We start from the raw sequence: 17,864 nt of genomic DNA on the forward strand, positions 1-17,864 counted from the left end.
AGGCGTGTGTGTGAGCACTGAGATTAGGTTTGCGTGGTGTAATGGTTCCTCCTGTTCATAGTGGCCAGGTCACTAAGATCCATTCCTAAAGTGGTTCCAAAATAAATGTGCAAAAATGTTTTCAGAAGTTTCTCTGAAGCTGCAGCTCGGCCAGGAAATACGGAGGGAACGTTATTTTAAAATGACCATGGAATGTACCATGTGATCTCTGAGGATTTTGATTTTCCGCTGAAATCGCTTTAGGAGCGGGTTTCCTATTGGCCAGTATGAAGAGGAGTAATGATTATATCAAGCAAATAACCAGTCAGCCTACCTAAACAACAATAAACTGAGCATCACTTGTCCCCAAAATAAGACCCGCAGGCCTGTTCCAGCAGCAGCTTGCAGATGTGCTCACAAGTTATTTTTGCAAGTCCAAGTCAAGTCTCAAATCTCAAATAAATGTTTGGTCATGTGATACATCCAGACTGCTGAGGTATGTAGTGCATTATCACCAGTCCCTTATCTATTAGCTGCAGCATCAGCCTTGATTAGTTGTTGGTTGGTGATTACTTTAAACTGGCTATTACCAAGCAACATGCAAAAAAACACGTTCTCTACCTTTAAACTAAAAAGTTAACTTTGACTCCATGTATCTGCTTATGGCTGTGAGCCAGTGGTGCATTTGTCACAGCCAAGACTTTCAGCTCATCAAACCCAAAGTTCCTCGTTTACAGTCGCTGATCACTTGCAGGCCTCATTTTTTAATTAAAGGAGACGTTTCTGAGATTGTTCTGTGTTAAAGCAGCATGTAGACAGAAGCCTGACTATATTTTCATGCATAGCACGTTAAAAGATGTGAGACTTCTGTTCTCATGGTTTGGTTTTGGTGGTTTCCCCCAGTTGCAGATTTAGTTTTAAGACAGTAAAGGAAACCTGTCAGACGTGACCAAACGGCTCTTGGCTGCATGTGTCACATTTTTCAGACTCACGTTTCACTTTAATCGTGACACAGTGTGAAGACTTGAAGCTACAACACGATGCAGAGTTTGACAACACACCATCGCTCCCTGGGTGAGAATGGAGCCTGTGCATAGATCTTGCTTCTCTCATTTAGTAAACGTAGTCACATGGTTAGTCACATGTTCAACAATAAACAGTGTCTGTATTACCTATAGACTGCATTTTATACCTGAATCCACACATTGCCTGTCCAGGAAAGTGCTGTCACCCACATTTGCTCTCAGCAGGGGTCTGTGTGTTGGTTAGTGTGGTTTCTCTGCAGGGGGAGCTGTAGTGGGCTGCTTGGGAGAAATCAGCTCTGGCACAGCTGCACAAACGGGCCTTTTATTGGGCAAATTGACCAGGCAGCTCCGGGTTTGGGCCACTGCCCAGAAAGCACAGTTTGGAAGGAGGCTCACCTTACCCCCGTGCACTGGCTGAAAGGAGCCAGTATTATCACTGTGCTGCACTCACCCTGCCACCTCCCCTTTCTTCTCCTCTGCCCCCCGCCTCCTGTCATCTGTCCTGACCTCCACTTCTAGCATCATCGTCGCTGTTTTTCCCTCCTGGCTTCATTCTCCTCCACTGCTCCTCCTCTTTCTCTCATGCTCTGCTACTCCTTACACACTCTCCAACTTAACAGATTGCCATCAGGAGGCTGTGATCTGAACTGAGATGTCATATCGTCTCCTGCTATTGGCTGCGCGCCGCTCAGATCAGTTGTGACAGTTTCTTATTACATTGTTTACCTGCCTGAAGGCGGAGGCAGCTGTACTTTAACCATATTCAAATCTACTCGATCTGGAGAGAGCACAAGTCCATGCACAGCGTCTTTAGCCTGATACTTTATGTGGTTTATAATGTCTGCTGTTATTCCAGTGAGGATTGGTCTGAGAATGAGAAGCAGATGGAGAAAGTTATCATGCATGTTGAGATGTTTATGAAGAGGAATAAACAGGGGCTCGGTTTAAAATATCACAAATTCATGTCGCTCCATTTCTAGTTGAAATGTTTTGATTGAGATTTTGCTGATGTTGGAGTCATTAATGGTTACAGAAAAACAGATGAGGTTAACTACCAGCTTTGTACATGTCAGGATGACTCCATTCCACTGATGTCTAAACCAGTCAGTCACGTTTGTACCCTGAAGGTTTTAAAATCTTGTTTTTCTCTATATGTGTCTTGCTTGTACATTCGAAATGTTTAATTAAGAGGAAGATTGCAGGAAATACTTGAGGTCTGTGTTGTCATTGCACAGACTGGAGTGTATCAGTTCTACCAGCTCACTGGTCCTGGGAACTCCCTCCTGTTCCTGTTTCTCATCTGTGCGGGCAGGTCGTCGGGTCAGGGAGATTAGACTGTCAGTCACATGGCAGAATTTGACAAGTGATTGAAACAGGTTCCGTCACAGTTTTGTCTCGTTCTCAGAGTTGATCCTTTCACTGCTACTAGAACTAGCACAGAAATTCATTTCAGGAACTGCAAAGCTTCGATCATCAGCATTTTTAGCAGCAAATATTCAAATATTCTCGAGGTTTCATGTGTAATTTAGTCTTCAATTCCTTCAGGATAAAAGCAGGTAAAATTAGCTGCATGAATTAAAAAATCGATATGTGTTCAATGTTTGAAAAAGATTTATCTTCAGTTGTTATCAGGAGCCGTTTTCAGCTCAAGGATGTCACGTGTGTTTGAAGGAAGGACATTTGAAAGAGAAATGAACCGACATTCACCATTAACATACAAAGTCACTGTGTTTCTCAAAACCTCTCGGTCAGTGATCAAATTGCTGTGACGCTCAGGTCTGGAGCTGTATAATTCTAAAAGCTCGTTTTGTTCTCTTAAATATTGATTCAGTTCTTTTCTCTTTAAGTCGATCTGCATTAAGCGTACAGGTGAAGAAATCCCCTCCATGCCTGCCGCTGACCTGCCGGGGCACAGTGTTGGCAGGAATCTCCAGAGCCTGTCAATTAGTTAATTGAAAAGTTATGTACTTGGCATGAATAATTGAATACAGTGTCTCTGAAATTAGCACAGCATTCAGAACACCAAGGAATCATCCACAGCAGAAAGAGAGGAAGGTTAAGCCACTAATGTTTTCTAGATAGTTTCAGGAACTGTTGGTTCTGTGAAGACCCGGAAAACATCCTGCCACCTCTTGCTGACTCAGGTGGTGCTGAGGACGTTTGCTATAAGAGGAAAATCCCTTTTGTGGCTCACATGTACCTTAATGACAGATAAACTCATGTGTTGCATGTTCCAGTAACATGTTATTTTTCAGGCCTATCTCCTGATGGAAAGACAGCAGTGATGTTGAATTTGTCACATTTCCATGTAAACAGAAACATGCGGACTAAACAATGTAGAGCCGTCAGAATCATTCACAAGCAAAACAACACACGTGGTTCATATTAGAAAAGCTTAAGTCAGACAGCTCCGACTATTTCACTTCCAGTCTGTGCAACCACTCACTACATGTTCACAGAACATCAAACATTGCAAAACCTCCATAGTCCATGAAACTATAAAATACAACTATAACATCAGCAGTGTTGACAGAGCACTATTTTGGCACTAAGCATGCACATGATGAAGGTTATGATGTGACAGGTGTCAGTCAACCTAACATGATTCAATTTGAATCTGCTGCATAACAATCTTACATTTAGCTTCTTATCTTTGTGCACGCTGTTAAAGTCCAGTGATCAACTTTCATGACCGAAGTGGTTTGAACCATTTAATTAAACAATTCAGTTATTTTGCATCACATCCCACATTTTCCTTTTACTCCATCTGACTCTATTTGCTTTCTCGGTTTGTCAATCCTTCCCTCACACAGACACACTTCAGTCATGCTCCTTAATGTCCTGCTGACAAAAGATGATATTGTTTTAAAGCTTTAGCTGCAGGATTTAGCTGAACATGACCTGCAGGACTCCTTTACATCCTGCTGCAAACACTTCCGACACTCCTCACTCACTTTCTCTTGGCACCTGAGCAGAAAGCATCTGTCGCTGCGACTTCTAGTGACAGCCTTTACCCCCGAGCTGATAAATAATACAGAGACATGTGCACATTCATGGAACATTTGCTGTGGGATTCTCTCTGAGACTAATCATCTGTGAGAAGGTGTAAAATACCTTTGAGCTTGTATTTCATTAGAACTGAGTCTGTTTTAAAGCCTGGTCTGGTTTTAATGCTGTCAAATATTATGATGTTCAGTTATTGATGTTTACACTTGATCCGCGAGGTGTATTCAGTGTAATTAGATATGCTTCTTCCTTACAGACTTGGGTTATGGAACAATATGAAACTATTTGTGAAATATCAGCCGCCTCAGTGTATCTGTGACCTGTTTGCCTCCGAGCGTTCTGTGTCTCTTAACAGGCCTCCCTCTCTCTGGTGACAGATGGATCAGCCCTGTGCAGGGCTCTCCCTGCTCTGACCAAACTGATCAATTACCATACGAGCAGGAGCCAAACATTAGTCCTGCCGCCTCTCTGTTGGCTATCACGCTGAAGTGCTGCACTGGCCCCGTGCCCGGTTAGAACTGGCCGGCTCTGGGATTACACAGCACAGCAAGGATTCCATGACTGCGCTGTATTTACAGGCGACATCTAGATGTTGATAGTGTACGCTTACAAGCAGATAGATACCTCATTTGTATGAATAACTTGCTGAGAGATAGTGTTTAATATTTATGAAGGGCTTTTAATTGAGCCCACTTTTCACCGGGTGCTGGCAGGGGCAGACACTTGTGGTGGTGGCCGGTGGTGTAAATGCTCATGGCCACTCACAAAGATACAGGTACAGACGTGGTCCTGTTTAAAGTGCTACTGTTAAGTAATTGTCTGCTTGGAGGAAAATTCTTCATTAAAATTTATTCAAAGAGCAAATTATTCTCAGTTGTGAATGGACTGAGTGTGGATCGTCCATTATCTGAGAAGTTAATAAAGAGATTGTTCGGTTCTGCTGTAACGTAAAATAAAATAAATGCGGTGAGGCTGCATTCAGAGCAGCTGTGTCACTAAACTCATGAGTCATGACGAGTAACTGAATGCAGTTTTCTTCTGTGCTTCCTGCCAGTAAACATTTCAGCTTGTTTTCATTCAAATCATGTCACTGAGTCAGTTTTGGATGCAATTATTCATCTTTTATTGACTGTATTTCCAGTATTCCCAGTTTAACTTTGTTTTAATGCTCATGACCAGTACTGCAAAAAAACAAAGCTGCACTGCTCCAAGTAATTCCTAGACCAAAACAAATAAGATCTTTGTAAATTAAAAATGAGCCATTTATATGTAATGATAATAAAATACCAGACAAGTGACGAGCTCTGAAATTTGCACCACAGCAAAAGTGCAGGACAGAAAAAGGGAGCGATGTTTAGTGATCTAACCGAGATTTGATTTGGTTGTGACCTGACGAAGACCCAAAATGGATCAAAACCTTGTCGTTTAATAAATTTCTGGCTTTACAGTCAGTGAGTGTGCAGGCGTTATCTTTCTGTAGTGATAACCAAGATCCCACCAACATCTGAATGTGAAGAGCAACGAGATCTGTAGGTCGTAACAGGAAGCTGAGGTCCAAATGTGACAGTGGTGCTGTGATGGATTTGTATTTGCAATTACTAGAATATGTCAATTGTGCACTGACAGCTCCAACAAAGACGTGAAAGAGGAGTGGGACTCACGCTCGTTGAACTCTGCCTGCGGCCTCCGGAGCTTAGTGGAAGCATTCTGACCTGCTGGGAGGTCTAGTGATGGACAGCCTCCCTCTGCAGGACCTCCCTTTAAGAGAAGTGGGCTGCACCTTCCGGGGTAGACATACCTGAGCCACGTAGACAAAGTGAGACGGGTCCCTCCGCCCCCCACTGGCTCCTCCCAGGGCTCAGGGAGCTCAACTACAGGAGGACATCTGGTGACAGAGTAATAGGCCAATTACCAGCGATTTGTACAGGAGCGGGTGCAAAGGGAATGTTCTCTGGACCTGTCACTGCAGACAAATTGGACACAAATATCACAATAATGTATTGTCACGGTGGTGGACTCTTGGTGTATTGGATATCAGTCCAGCTATTGTGAGGGAATTCTTCTCTTTCAGTTTTGGAGAATGTTTAAATATTCTCAGTTTTCTCTTTGCTGTTTTACTTCACAGCCATAAAAAGGGATTCAAACCCAAGTCAAATAGAAAAAAATAATCCAAACTTATCTCCAACAACATTTTCCCCAAGGCTTTTCACTTTACTGCATCTTTCCTGTCTCTTTCCACCACAGCTTGCTGGCATTACTTCACACCTTTTCTCTTTTCTCACTCACACAATTTCTGTCATTCAGTGCATGTTAATTTCTCTTGGTGCATTGAAAAGGTGTAAGCTGGTCAGGGAGCTTTTCTAGCGTTATGTGATGACTGTAATCTAGGAGAGAAAATAAACAAATGCATGACTGCATGTCCTCTCAATCACTCAACAGTCTGTCCAGTCAGTTACTTAACTCTGGCTTTCACACACAAGTTTCTACTCACTAATGTTTTTTGACAGTAAGTCAGTAAGTAGATTTCTTCAAATCTATATTTTCAAAGTTTGAATCCATGATATTTTCTCCCCGTGTTGGATAAATCTCATTACACCTGGTTTAGTTACATTATTTGAATCAGTGCTACTTCCTTCTTATGAAAATGTCGGCTCTGCACTGACGAATTGCCAAACACATTTTGAAGGTAATTGTCACTGTTATGGAGCTGCTGCTTGGAAGTCTGAGGAAGGTTGCTGGCTCATGCTGCGGCTCATCGTTTGTGGTTTCCCAACAGGGTGAGCAATAAGACAGGAAGCATGAAACCATCCTGAGCCCTGAGACATTCAGAAGCCGCAGCCTCTCAGCTACATGTGTGCATTGTGTTGGGATTTGATGCTACTGGCAGGTTTTTGGATTAATCTCCTTCGAAAATTCAGTTCTTCCAGAAGGTCGAATGTTGCTCAGTCAGTCGTGTCTCTTGGTTTAAAATAAGTCCTCATTTGTCCTGTGGTTATAGAATTAATAAGGACTGGACAGTTCTGTGCAGCCGAGGTCAGTGTCTATTTAGACTGACCTCGGGTCACAGGAAGTGATACTTTACATGTTCCTTAAAACAGCAATGGCAGCTTGTTTGTAGTAAAGTGAATGAAACCCTAATAGCACCAGCAGGGAGAACCAACATTGCAAACAATCAGCCCACAACTATTATTAGTTATGAAATCAAAACAGACACAAACAGTATTTTAAGATACTGTGAGACTGTTGATGGGATCAGCAGTGAAGATGCTGAAATATGTGGTTAGTTTGGTTTGAGGATACAACTGTCAATGTGATCCAGAAGATGGACACAGTCGTGTTTACATGGAGCCTCATATCCCACTAATAATGAGAACTACAGCCAATCAGAATCAAACTGCATCATGTGACACCTCAGTAGGAACAGACTGGCCTGATCCAGCCCGGTCAGAAGAAACTTCCAATGGGAATGAGGGGTGGGGGGGGGTTGTAAACCTTTAATGATCTGATCAATAGGAAAATATTGGCCATGGAAACACTTGATCCCATCGTTTGTCTCTTGTTGGAATAAATAGATTCTTTCTGCTCATGTCTGACCCACGTAGGGGGAACGTTAGGCAACAGGACGAGTTTCTGGGAGGAACAGAAACATGGTCGTACCAAAACCAAACTGGTCTGTGGCTGATATGATGCTTTTTGGAGCCTTTCAAAAATTTAAGGATTGTTGGACGTCTTAATGGTCAAAAGGCTCCAAACAACCAGCTGTTCAAACAGGAGTTTGAGAATATGGACGAAGCCAAAATCCACAGAACCATCGACCCAATCGGACGGACTTCTTCTTCTGTTATATTTCCTGTAGATTAAACACTTTGCACATGTCAGAAAAGGTTTATTCTGGAGCCTGTACTCACACGTCTGATCAACGTCCATCTAAACAGTTAAGCTGGAATCTCTAATCAAAATCATTTCAATCAGACTGAAGTATTGTGGCATTGTGTACATTGTGTATCACTTTCAATAGTCTGTGATTTATAATATTTGTATGTATGTATGTCACAGATGAATCCACATTAGTCAGTGTTTATCTTCTGTGTTGAATATAACTTCAGCACTCATACGGAATCTGTAGCAGCAGCTTGACAAACATCGGTGTCAGCTCGCTCTGCTGCCAGTGCTGCTGCCTGTCAGGCCCAGCTGCTGTGCTCTAATGACAGCCAGCTGTTTGATCGGCTGCGTGCCTGTCACTGAATATGTGTGAGAAACCTGCCGTTTGTTCCCTCCCTCATTTCATAGTCCCACCATAGCTGTGGTTTGCACAGTAGCCAGTGGATGTAAGCTATAGTCGTGGATAATATGAGAGACTTTAATGTCTGGGAATTCTTTAGCTGAGATGGAGGAGAGGCTGCACTTCATTGTGTGTTTGCTCAAGATTTAGTTTTTGTGCCCTGCACAAAGCCACGCTTGTCTTTAGTGCTCTCTCAGAGTACATCAAGAAGTGACCTGCAGCCCATAAAGGACCCGGAGGCCACAGGTGACTCTTTAGTGCTGTTCAACAGCTCTGACCCTCCGGTGTCCAAGAGGAAGTGGAAGTGAGCCTTCCTTCCTCTTTTCACCCTTGGTTTTCCGAGGACAGGCGTGCCGTGGAGCCGTTTTGGCTGGTGTACAGTAGCTGTCCTGGATGCTCAGGTGTCTCAGTGCAGCGTTAAGTGTGACCGGGCAGCCCCACACACAATCGGGCCTTACACTGTGCAGGTATTGGCATACAGGTCTCCATCCTGTGCTAAGCATGCCACTGGGTAAGAGATACCTGCTCATGGTATTTATAGGAGGAAGTGTGGTTCTCTCCTTTAGGCTGGTGAGTGGTGTGAATTTATAAGGAAAATGTTTGCTGACTCATTATGAAGCCTGAAAGGGATTTGAGCTGCAGCGCTACGAGAGATCAGACAGTTTGTGTTTGTTTGTGTATCTGCTGTGAACAGCTTTGACTTTTATTAGGTGGATCTGCAGACTGGAGGCTAATTGCATGATGACTTTATTAGCCATAATTGTGTTAAATCAAACCATCACATTCCCAGCGTGCTGCTTTCCTTCTTTCATCTGAGGACAAGAATTTGTTGTCAGGATGTGGACTCAGATATTCAGCTTTTTTTTTTCTTGTTGAGCCGACAGGCTGCCAGTCATTTCTGCAGAATCAGTCAGTTGCACACACAAGGATATATATGTGCATAATTAGTGCATAACTTCAGAGACTGGTATCTACAGAACCAGTGATCCCTGCACAGTCCTGGAAAACAAATAGTCATTAGATGTTGTGCAGTGTGGTGGATTGTTTATTGTAGGTCCTTCTAGACTCTGTTTATTGCTAAGAGTCCTTTAGTTCATCAGTGTTGCAGTTTTGTGCAGCTCATGTCCGATTGTTGCCTGTTTGTCGTTTCACATGAACAGCCTGGTCGATGAACATTACATGATATTGATTGCTGATTTATGTTGATATCGATGCTTTGACTGCTAATAGAGCGAGTTAGAAACACAAGATCAATAATTTTAGAAAAAGCAAAACAAGCTTTCCACCAAAACGTCAGTCTTGTATGCAAGTTCACTTATACTGACGCTACTAATAAAAGGAATACTATTCATACATTTTAGAAATCATTAAGATTAAGATGATTGATTATCTATCCAGTAGTGGTCCCATCACCTTGTGGTCCAACCTGATGTGCTACTATGAGGGGAAAATATTCTTACTCTTCCTCTGAACTGTCATTAGGAAACGATGTCTCCTCTGCAAACAGGTGTGACCTTTGACCCCTGTTAATCCATCATGGGGAGACGGGGAGAAGAAATTGTTTTATTAGTGCACCGGACGAACTTTTTTCCTGTTGCAATTTAGGTGAGTGACTTTGGGCATGTATTAGTCTTTTATTTGCTTCAGGAAAAGCCTTTTCAAATCTACAACCTCTTCAGAGTAAGAACGATTGGAAGGCATTGAAGGTGGTGAAGTATTTTTGCGTGATTATATCTAAATTAAATTCGACCTATGAACTGGGTTAGTACAATAAAAGTCAGAGGCTGCAGTTAGTCCCTCTTTCATTATATACAAATCTGTGGAAATGCTGACTACTGGACTCATCGTGACGACAGAAGTAAACATGTCAAACTTCATGCAGTTTGCCTGACTCATGCAGCAATGAGAAATGTTATGATTTCTGGATCAGAACATTGAGTGTGTGTGTAATTCATTTCACTTAAGTCACTGCAAGAAAATGTGCTGAACAGAAATCAGGCGAACTGTTTAGCACCAAGGTGCAGCGATTAAATGAAGGCAACATCTGCACAAAGTTACGTGCAAACCTGTGATTGAAAAGCATAAAACTGACTCCAACGTGCACATGCATGGGGAAAAGTGTGTGACATCCTGGTCCGTGTTTGCTTTATCACAAACCGTCCTCTCGTTAACCCTCAGGCACATGCAGTATTTGTCGTACAGCTTCTTCTCACACATAGAGAAGAAAAGTTTGAATTTAAAAAGAGATCCAATTTGAAGTGTCCTCTACTGAAATCAGCGTCTTTATTGCTTCAGTTTTCTGCGGAAAGTTTCTCTGTGCTCACTGTAAATGTGGGACGTGCACGTACTGAGCAGAACAGCCACAGTTCTGTGACACTAGAAACTTTTCACTGAAGTGGGAAATGCCTTGTGTCCAGAAACTAAACTTTATTAGCATATTTACAGTTAACACTAGCTTTCCCCAAACATAAGTCTTTTTGTTACATAACCACTTATAGAGTACACTTTATTTTTCCTAGCCTAAGACGCCCAGTCATTACTCCCTTTTTCCTCATAGTCTCGTTTTCTTCCACTGTACTTATTTAAGCACCAGCAGGAAATATAAGTATTTTGCTGGTGTGAAAACGAATCATGGGTTTAACCAGAAAAACTATCAGGAACAAATAATTACTCAAACATGTCTTCAGAGGATCCACGAGACAAGCATCTTTACAGGAAGTCTTTTAATTTGAAAGTCACTGTACTACAAACAATAAAATGCACATCATGTATTGCAAAGAGGATGCACAATATAAACAATGGGCCTCCCCCTGTATGCACATTTACCGTAGCCCTATTATAGAAGGAAGAGACCGCAGACAGTATTTTGCCATGTGTCAGTAAACGCGTCTCTACATCCTCACTCAGACTTATCCCACTTTCATCTGCTGTGCTCCTGACCTCTGCTGTTCTGTCACCCTGACATGTTTAACAAACACTGTCTGATGTTACAGAGGTGTTGTTGTCCGTCTGCACGGAGCGTAATGGATCATGCAGGATTCAAACTTTCTTATCAGTCTTCAAACACCACTGCACATTTCCTACCTCAAATAAAAAACTGCACCTTCTGAGTTTGCAGTTTATTCGGACACACTGAGCTAAAACCAGTTCCGAAGTCCTGCTTCAAATCCTCCTTCATGAAGGTGACAACTAGAATCCGAATCGGTTTTGTTGTATGTTGGACACTTGAGGAATTTGGTTGATGTTCGGTTTGTGTTCATACTGTTTCAGAGCTGTTGACCCACCTGGATGATCATTGTGGTTTGTGCTGCAGTTGGACTGGACTGTGTTGGAGTTCAGCCCAGCCTCAGTGAAATAAATAAGATGGATAACAACAACTAAACATTACTGCAGGACTGTTGGATTATTAGTGCCACTTAGTTTTGGCCTGGTGTGCCTAATAAACTGACACCTGAGTATATACACACAGACATTGCTGCTGTTATTGTTGTTCAGATTTAACATTTTTATAGTGTTTTATGCTTTTCCTGTTTAACAACCAGTCCAGTGGACCCCCCCCCCCCATCTCAGTCATTCAGCACAAAAGCAACAACACACGCTTCTGTAAATATTTCAGTGGCTTCGGCACCTCGTCCAGGGTCCCGCTGCTCGCTGTCTGCTGGTCCTCAGAGCGAGCCATTGTGTGTCCAGTGGCAGGAGGTTTCGTGCGGTGCTGCTGGACATGGCTGGTCTGTTGTGCAGAGGCAGCGGTGCCTGCAGCCATGCACCAGCAGAGGAGAGGATTAGGGCTGATGTGTCTAACTGGCTGCACCGCCACCTTGGCACAGCAGATACAGTTTACATCACTGAGTTCTGCCTACTGCAGAGTGAAAATCTAGTTTCAATAGGGATCAGATTGTACAAGTCCTGTATTTCTGACGACCACCTGCTCTATTTAGAGCCAAGGAAAAAAAGGCAAAGATTTGAGTTGTTTGTTTGAAATGTTGTATTTAATTAACATCATTTCGTCATTCTGCTGAGATTTACACAGAACCAAACTGTGACCACTGGCTTCTCTCAGCCGGTTCTTTAGTATATTAACAGTTTTATGGTTTTCAGTCTTTTGAGGATGGTGGTTCGTGTTCACAGTCCAGGATCATTGCAGTAATAAATGGGAATCCTGCTTTAGAAAGGATTTGCCCTTGATACAAGCCACGTCCCTCGGTGTTTCCCTGAGCGAGTCTTCAGGGAGCGCTTTCCAATAAGAGTAATGTCCCCCCTGTGCATGGCCACCATTCAACAATTTACGGGCAGATTACAGATTCTAATAAAATTTTTGCAGCCTTAATTAAAGAATCTGCTCCGCATTTTATGATAGTTCAGTTCCCCTCCACCACTTCTATCCAATTTAATTATTCTGATGTACATAATTAGCATGAGCTGCCCATTGTTTCACCTCATTTGCATATTATATTGGATAATTGAATGAGAGTGGCTGATGATTAAATTAGGGTGAATGACAGATGATTCAGCTTGCAGCGTGGAAAAGTTAACAGAATGGGCAGACTGGGAATACGACATGTACCTTTTGAATATTTATATGTTCTGCCATGGTCCCCCCTCCCCCAGCAGATGCACTCTGCTAATTTAAAAAATGTGCAGCAGTGCAGTGGCTCAACGTGGGTGCTGTGCTTTTTCTTCACCTCTGGCTGCTCCTCACTGGTTACTACTGTGCATAAAGAGCAATGTGGAGCGAGCACATGAGAAATCCCTTTTTTTTTTTTTTTTTTTTTTTTTTTTTGTGAGTGTTTCAAATGTGTTCCTCCTTCATCAAGGCAGCACATTTACAGATTGATAAGACAAATGAGACCAGTGTGGGGAAATTCATTTCCAGGCACTTGCAGTGTAAACACAGACTCCTGGTGCCTGCCTGCCTGCCACATTATGGACAGGCTCCACTTTGATGTCGAAGGTTGTCTTGGCTGTGGTTTAAATCCATTTAAAAGCGACAAATCTGGACATAAAATGCAGACCCACCGTTAATGTTTACATTAAAAATTGTGCTTTTTTTCCTAAATGCAATCCAATTCAAAAGTCAGCAGTATTAACACTGTGTTTCTTTTTAAGCTCATAAGCCAATAATGTGTGAATTTCTTATTTTTCCAAATTTCCCACATTTCTTTCTTATTATTTCTGTTTCAGCCTGTTAATTGGTGCACAACAACAACACATTAGCAGGATGTGATCCTCTTGTTGCTCCCTGGAATGTTTCCATGCGAGGTTGGTGCAGGATAAATGTTTGGAGGGAATATTTGGAACAGCTTTAGCCTTTCACATGCTAATGTAAGCACTGGTGGCACAAGAAAGCTGGCCTGACCTGCAGGGGCCACCCCATGACACCGTCTGCTGATTCAGTGCCGGCAGCCCCGAATTTGTTTATGTGTGTGCACGAGAAATAATGCACGTCATAAAAAGGAGAACTTTGAAGGGGAACCACTATCCCCGGATGATAAATGCCCCCTGCTCTTCAGATATAAATAACTCTTCCCAATAAGTACAAAAGCCATCTCAGGAGTGACTTATGCGCCGTCATTTCTACAATAACACTGGACTGTGTTTCCAGCCCTGGTGTGCTTCACGTATCGGATTGCCCTCTGGGAATTTTGTCACGCACTGATTTGAACGCAGACTTTATGGCCGTTTAATTGGGATGCCTTCGAGTAAAATGTGTCACTTGTTACCGAGCATGTTCGATAAAAATATTAGTGTTTTCTGCTGCTGTATCATAGAGCCAGCATAAAGCACGCTTCACTGCTTTACCTCGAGGAATGTCCATTTTCAAACACAATTTGCAACAGGTGAAACTTGTGTTTGTCTTTGTCTCCCACATACCTTGTAAACTCTCCTGTTCCCTGTGTTATAGTCCACATCGGTACACAAAGTGTCGTCTCATTGTCTGCTCGGAGTCATTTCAGGGGGCAGAGGAATTTACGCAGTCTTGGGATCTGTCAGTAGGTGGTATAGGAAACTGTAAAGATAAGTCTCTACAGCAGCTTAAGTCGAACTTCCTTTCCACAAGAGTCGGCATCTCTTAGATCTCCCAGATACAGCCATGCCCTTGTTCTTATCAGGAGTCTAACCATGCCCACTTCAGGCTTGTGCTTGGAGAGGCAGACGGAGACCAGGTGTGTGTGTGTGTGTGTTTGGGTTTGGGGAAGTCTTTGCAAGCCTTATATTTGTCAAAGTGTGTGTAGCTTTAACACATCTCAGATCTCAGGGTAAAGGATGTTCAAGGTGTCTTAACAAAGAAGTGCAGCCATTTAGTCCAATCATGAGTCGCTTCCTCGCTGTGAATGAATGTGAAGCCACATTTCATCACTGTCAAAACCACGTAGCTCCACATCTGGTTAATATAAAATAGTTTTCAAGAGATCGACTGTTCGGTTACGGCTGAAAACTTTAAGCTGATCATTAGACAGACGCATGAAGCTTAACACGCAGGACAGCAATGATCTGTTCACATGTTTTTGTCAGTGCACATGTAAAACTAACTTATGTGGCTTTGTCATCCACCGAGTTGTTGCTGCACCACCTTGTTTATTCCAACAAGGTTCCAATTAATTCAGTAGCAGCTGAAACATTTCACTCCAAACCAAAAATGCCAACATGATGGCTGTACTCGATAAAAAATCTGAGGATCACCAGCGTCTTTAGGATTTACGTTCTGGCCCCTGTGGATATCTGCACCTATTTTCATCCAATGCTGTTTGAGATATTTCAGGAGCAAAGTGGCCAATGAGCCGACAGACGGACACTGCTGCCCCTACAGTCGCTCTGCTGTCTGGCTACTGTGTTTACTCTCTTCACCTCCGATAAACGACGCAGAAATCAGATGGAGACATAATTGTCTCATTGAGTGCTTCTTGGTGCCTCTGCTCTCCCTAAACTCTGTGTCACAGCAGTTTAATGCAGGTAGACGGGCTGAGAGCAGCCAAGACATTATCATCCTGTTTCTTGCAGCTACAGAGCATCTGCCACCGCTCCAGCCCCGTGGCCCTGCCCAGTGATCTGCTTTTGCTTTATGTCTTTTCCTGCAGCCACCACTTGATGGAGGACGATATGTTTGGATGTTTAATGCTGCCGCACTGGCTGGTGGTGGATTATATGAGATGGCCCAGTGATTTGTGGTGGCTGGTAGTGGGTTAGAGTGCATTTCACAGTGCACGTGAGCGTGTGCATGCGTGTTCAGTTTCAGGTCCTCGCTCTAACGGAGGCGTCCGTTGTCTTCATCCTGGCTCCCCTGAAATTTGACAAAGGTGCCTCAGCTCCTGTGAGGAGACGTTTATTACGTGTTTTTGTCTCACTGGAAAGAAAGATTAATAACTCATTGTTTCAAGATGTACGAAATCCTTCTCCTGCTGAGTCCTCTTTATATGTTTTGGCAGGCAGGAGAATCATTGACTTTTGCTGTGAAGCTTCACATGTTAAACTCCAAATGCTGCTGTGAGCTTTCCCAGAGCTCACACACTGACAGACTTCACTGACCGAGAACAGAAAAAACTAGTTCAGCTTCTGTTTTCAGATGCATCTTGATGTAGCTTTTTCTGTTTCTCTGCTCATTTATCATCTATTTACAGTCTGATCCGGTTCCTCTCTTGCATAAAATGCTTACCACTTCCTTTCACGGTGGGTAGCAGCGTGCCGTCCACATGAGCCAAGACTCTTCCTGCCTAATCCCATGACACAGACCAGTAACCTCTGTTTCAAAATCATTTGTTTATTATTTTCAGTATCGGTGTCCCTTTTAAATGCAGCTCTTGGGAAGATGAACCTCAGTGTACTTTTATCCTCACGAGAGCAAAGAGATCAGCAGTTACGTCTCAACTTTTGTCCAAAACATCTTGCGACAGCCCTTCATTTGATCTGCTCGAGGCCCCTTTGAACGCTGCTGTAGAACGCTGTCCTGAAGGGCTTCACCCTCAGATGATAAAAAAGTGAATTATTGGTTTGTTTATCATGCTCTTAAAAGCTAAAGTGCATTATTAAACAGAGAGCACATTAAAAGGAGCGTATTGTTAAAAGTGTTTTTAAAATCTTGTAAACCCCAGTAATTTATGTCGGCGTGGTCGAGGAGGCTCACCCTGGCCTTCTGGTTTTAATTTGGTTTCAACTCTGCTCTCTGGGGTCTGTACCTGTGATGCTGCCTTTTCCCCCAGACACTATCTAACTGAGATGATCAGCCAGCAGTAGCCTAATTCTGCAATCTGCGTCAGGAGGACTGCAGTTTACAGTTTCTCATCTTCAAGCTGCAACATGTAACGTTTTTTTCTGGTACTTTTTAGTGGAAATATGCTCCAAAAGATCTTCCCTTATGCTTCGAGCCCGTCACACAAGGTCAAAGTTGGGCATGAGCCAATCAAACCTGAATGGGTCTCTGGTCTGATAGTCGTGTCGCACTGAGGCCTTAAACTAGTTTTTCCAGCTGGAAGACGTCAGGCAAGCAAGGTCCTGATTCCTGCATTAAACATGATGCATAGATGAAGGGCTAGCATTAAATCCCAAGACTCAGGAGTAGATTCTGGGGATGTGAAGTCTCTTTCCCCCTGCGCTAATCTGAACCCTCACCCTCTCCAGTTAAACCTGACTCCAACCAGACCCCACCCTAACCAGTGGGAGACAGTCAAGTGGTCGGTTTTCTTATGTCATCCTTGTTTGCGTTGATTTCTAGCTTTGGCTTTTAGTATTGCATCTGTAAATGAGCATCAGCAGTGTACACAACCTGCATTTGATGGAAATGTGGTTAAATTTGCAGGTAATTGCTCATAAATCAAAGTACTGGTGGTGGACGGACCCAGTCTGACTTTGTCATCCTGAGAGTCCCCTGCACAGATAAAAAACATATTATATCCTGAACTAACCGTCGCCCATACACAGTCTGTGATACACATTTAGCATTTAACAGTGTACAATCATTGTGTATAATCTAAACTTCAGATTGTAGGTGGAGCTGTCACAGATGTCTATATAACCCTTTTTTACTTCACATGGTCCTGCACCTAAAGGGACTTTCTGAATAAATGTAGAAGAATAAATATATTTCAATGTGCAGAAAACCACGTCTCCCTGTATGAGTCATATTCTACAGGTTCATGCCTGAAATTGTTAGAAATACTATATGTAACTGATCCCTATTGACAAATATGACAAAAAGATGAACAAACCTAAAAGCACTGAGGAACGACGCTGTGGTACTGTGAAGCTTCGACAGGGACCGGACCATGTGTGGGTGCTGCTTGGAACCAAAAAGCTGCTCCAGCCTCTGGGGACTCCCTGGCAGAGGCAACAATAGGTCAGAGCCCCTTCTTTGTGCAGTTGCCCTCCCTAATCAAACTAGCCGGAGGAGTGATTGGATTTTAATACTGCTGGGCCCACCGTAATGGTGTGATGGACGGGGACTGGTGAATTGGAGCAAGATGTCAGCCCTCGGAGACCTCCATTAATGATATTGCTTCATTTCTTAAAGTGGCAGGAACGCCTTGGGACGAGGGGACCGCTCCAGTTGGCAGACAGAGCCCTCCCCTACCTTATTTCCT

Source organism: Mastacembelus armatus, unplaced genomic scaffold (genome assembly GCF_900324485.2).
Source record: "Mastacembelus armatus unplaced genomic scaffold, fMasArm1.2, whole genome shotgun sequence".
NCBI classification, from domain to species: domain Eukaryota; kingdom Metazoa; phylum Chordata; class Actinopteri; order Synbranchiformes; family Mastacembelidae; genus Mastacembelus; species Mastacembelus armatus.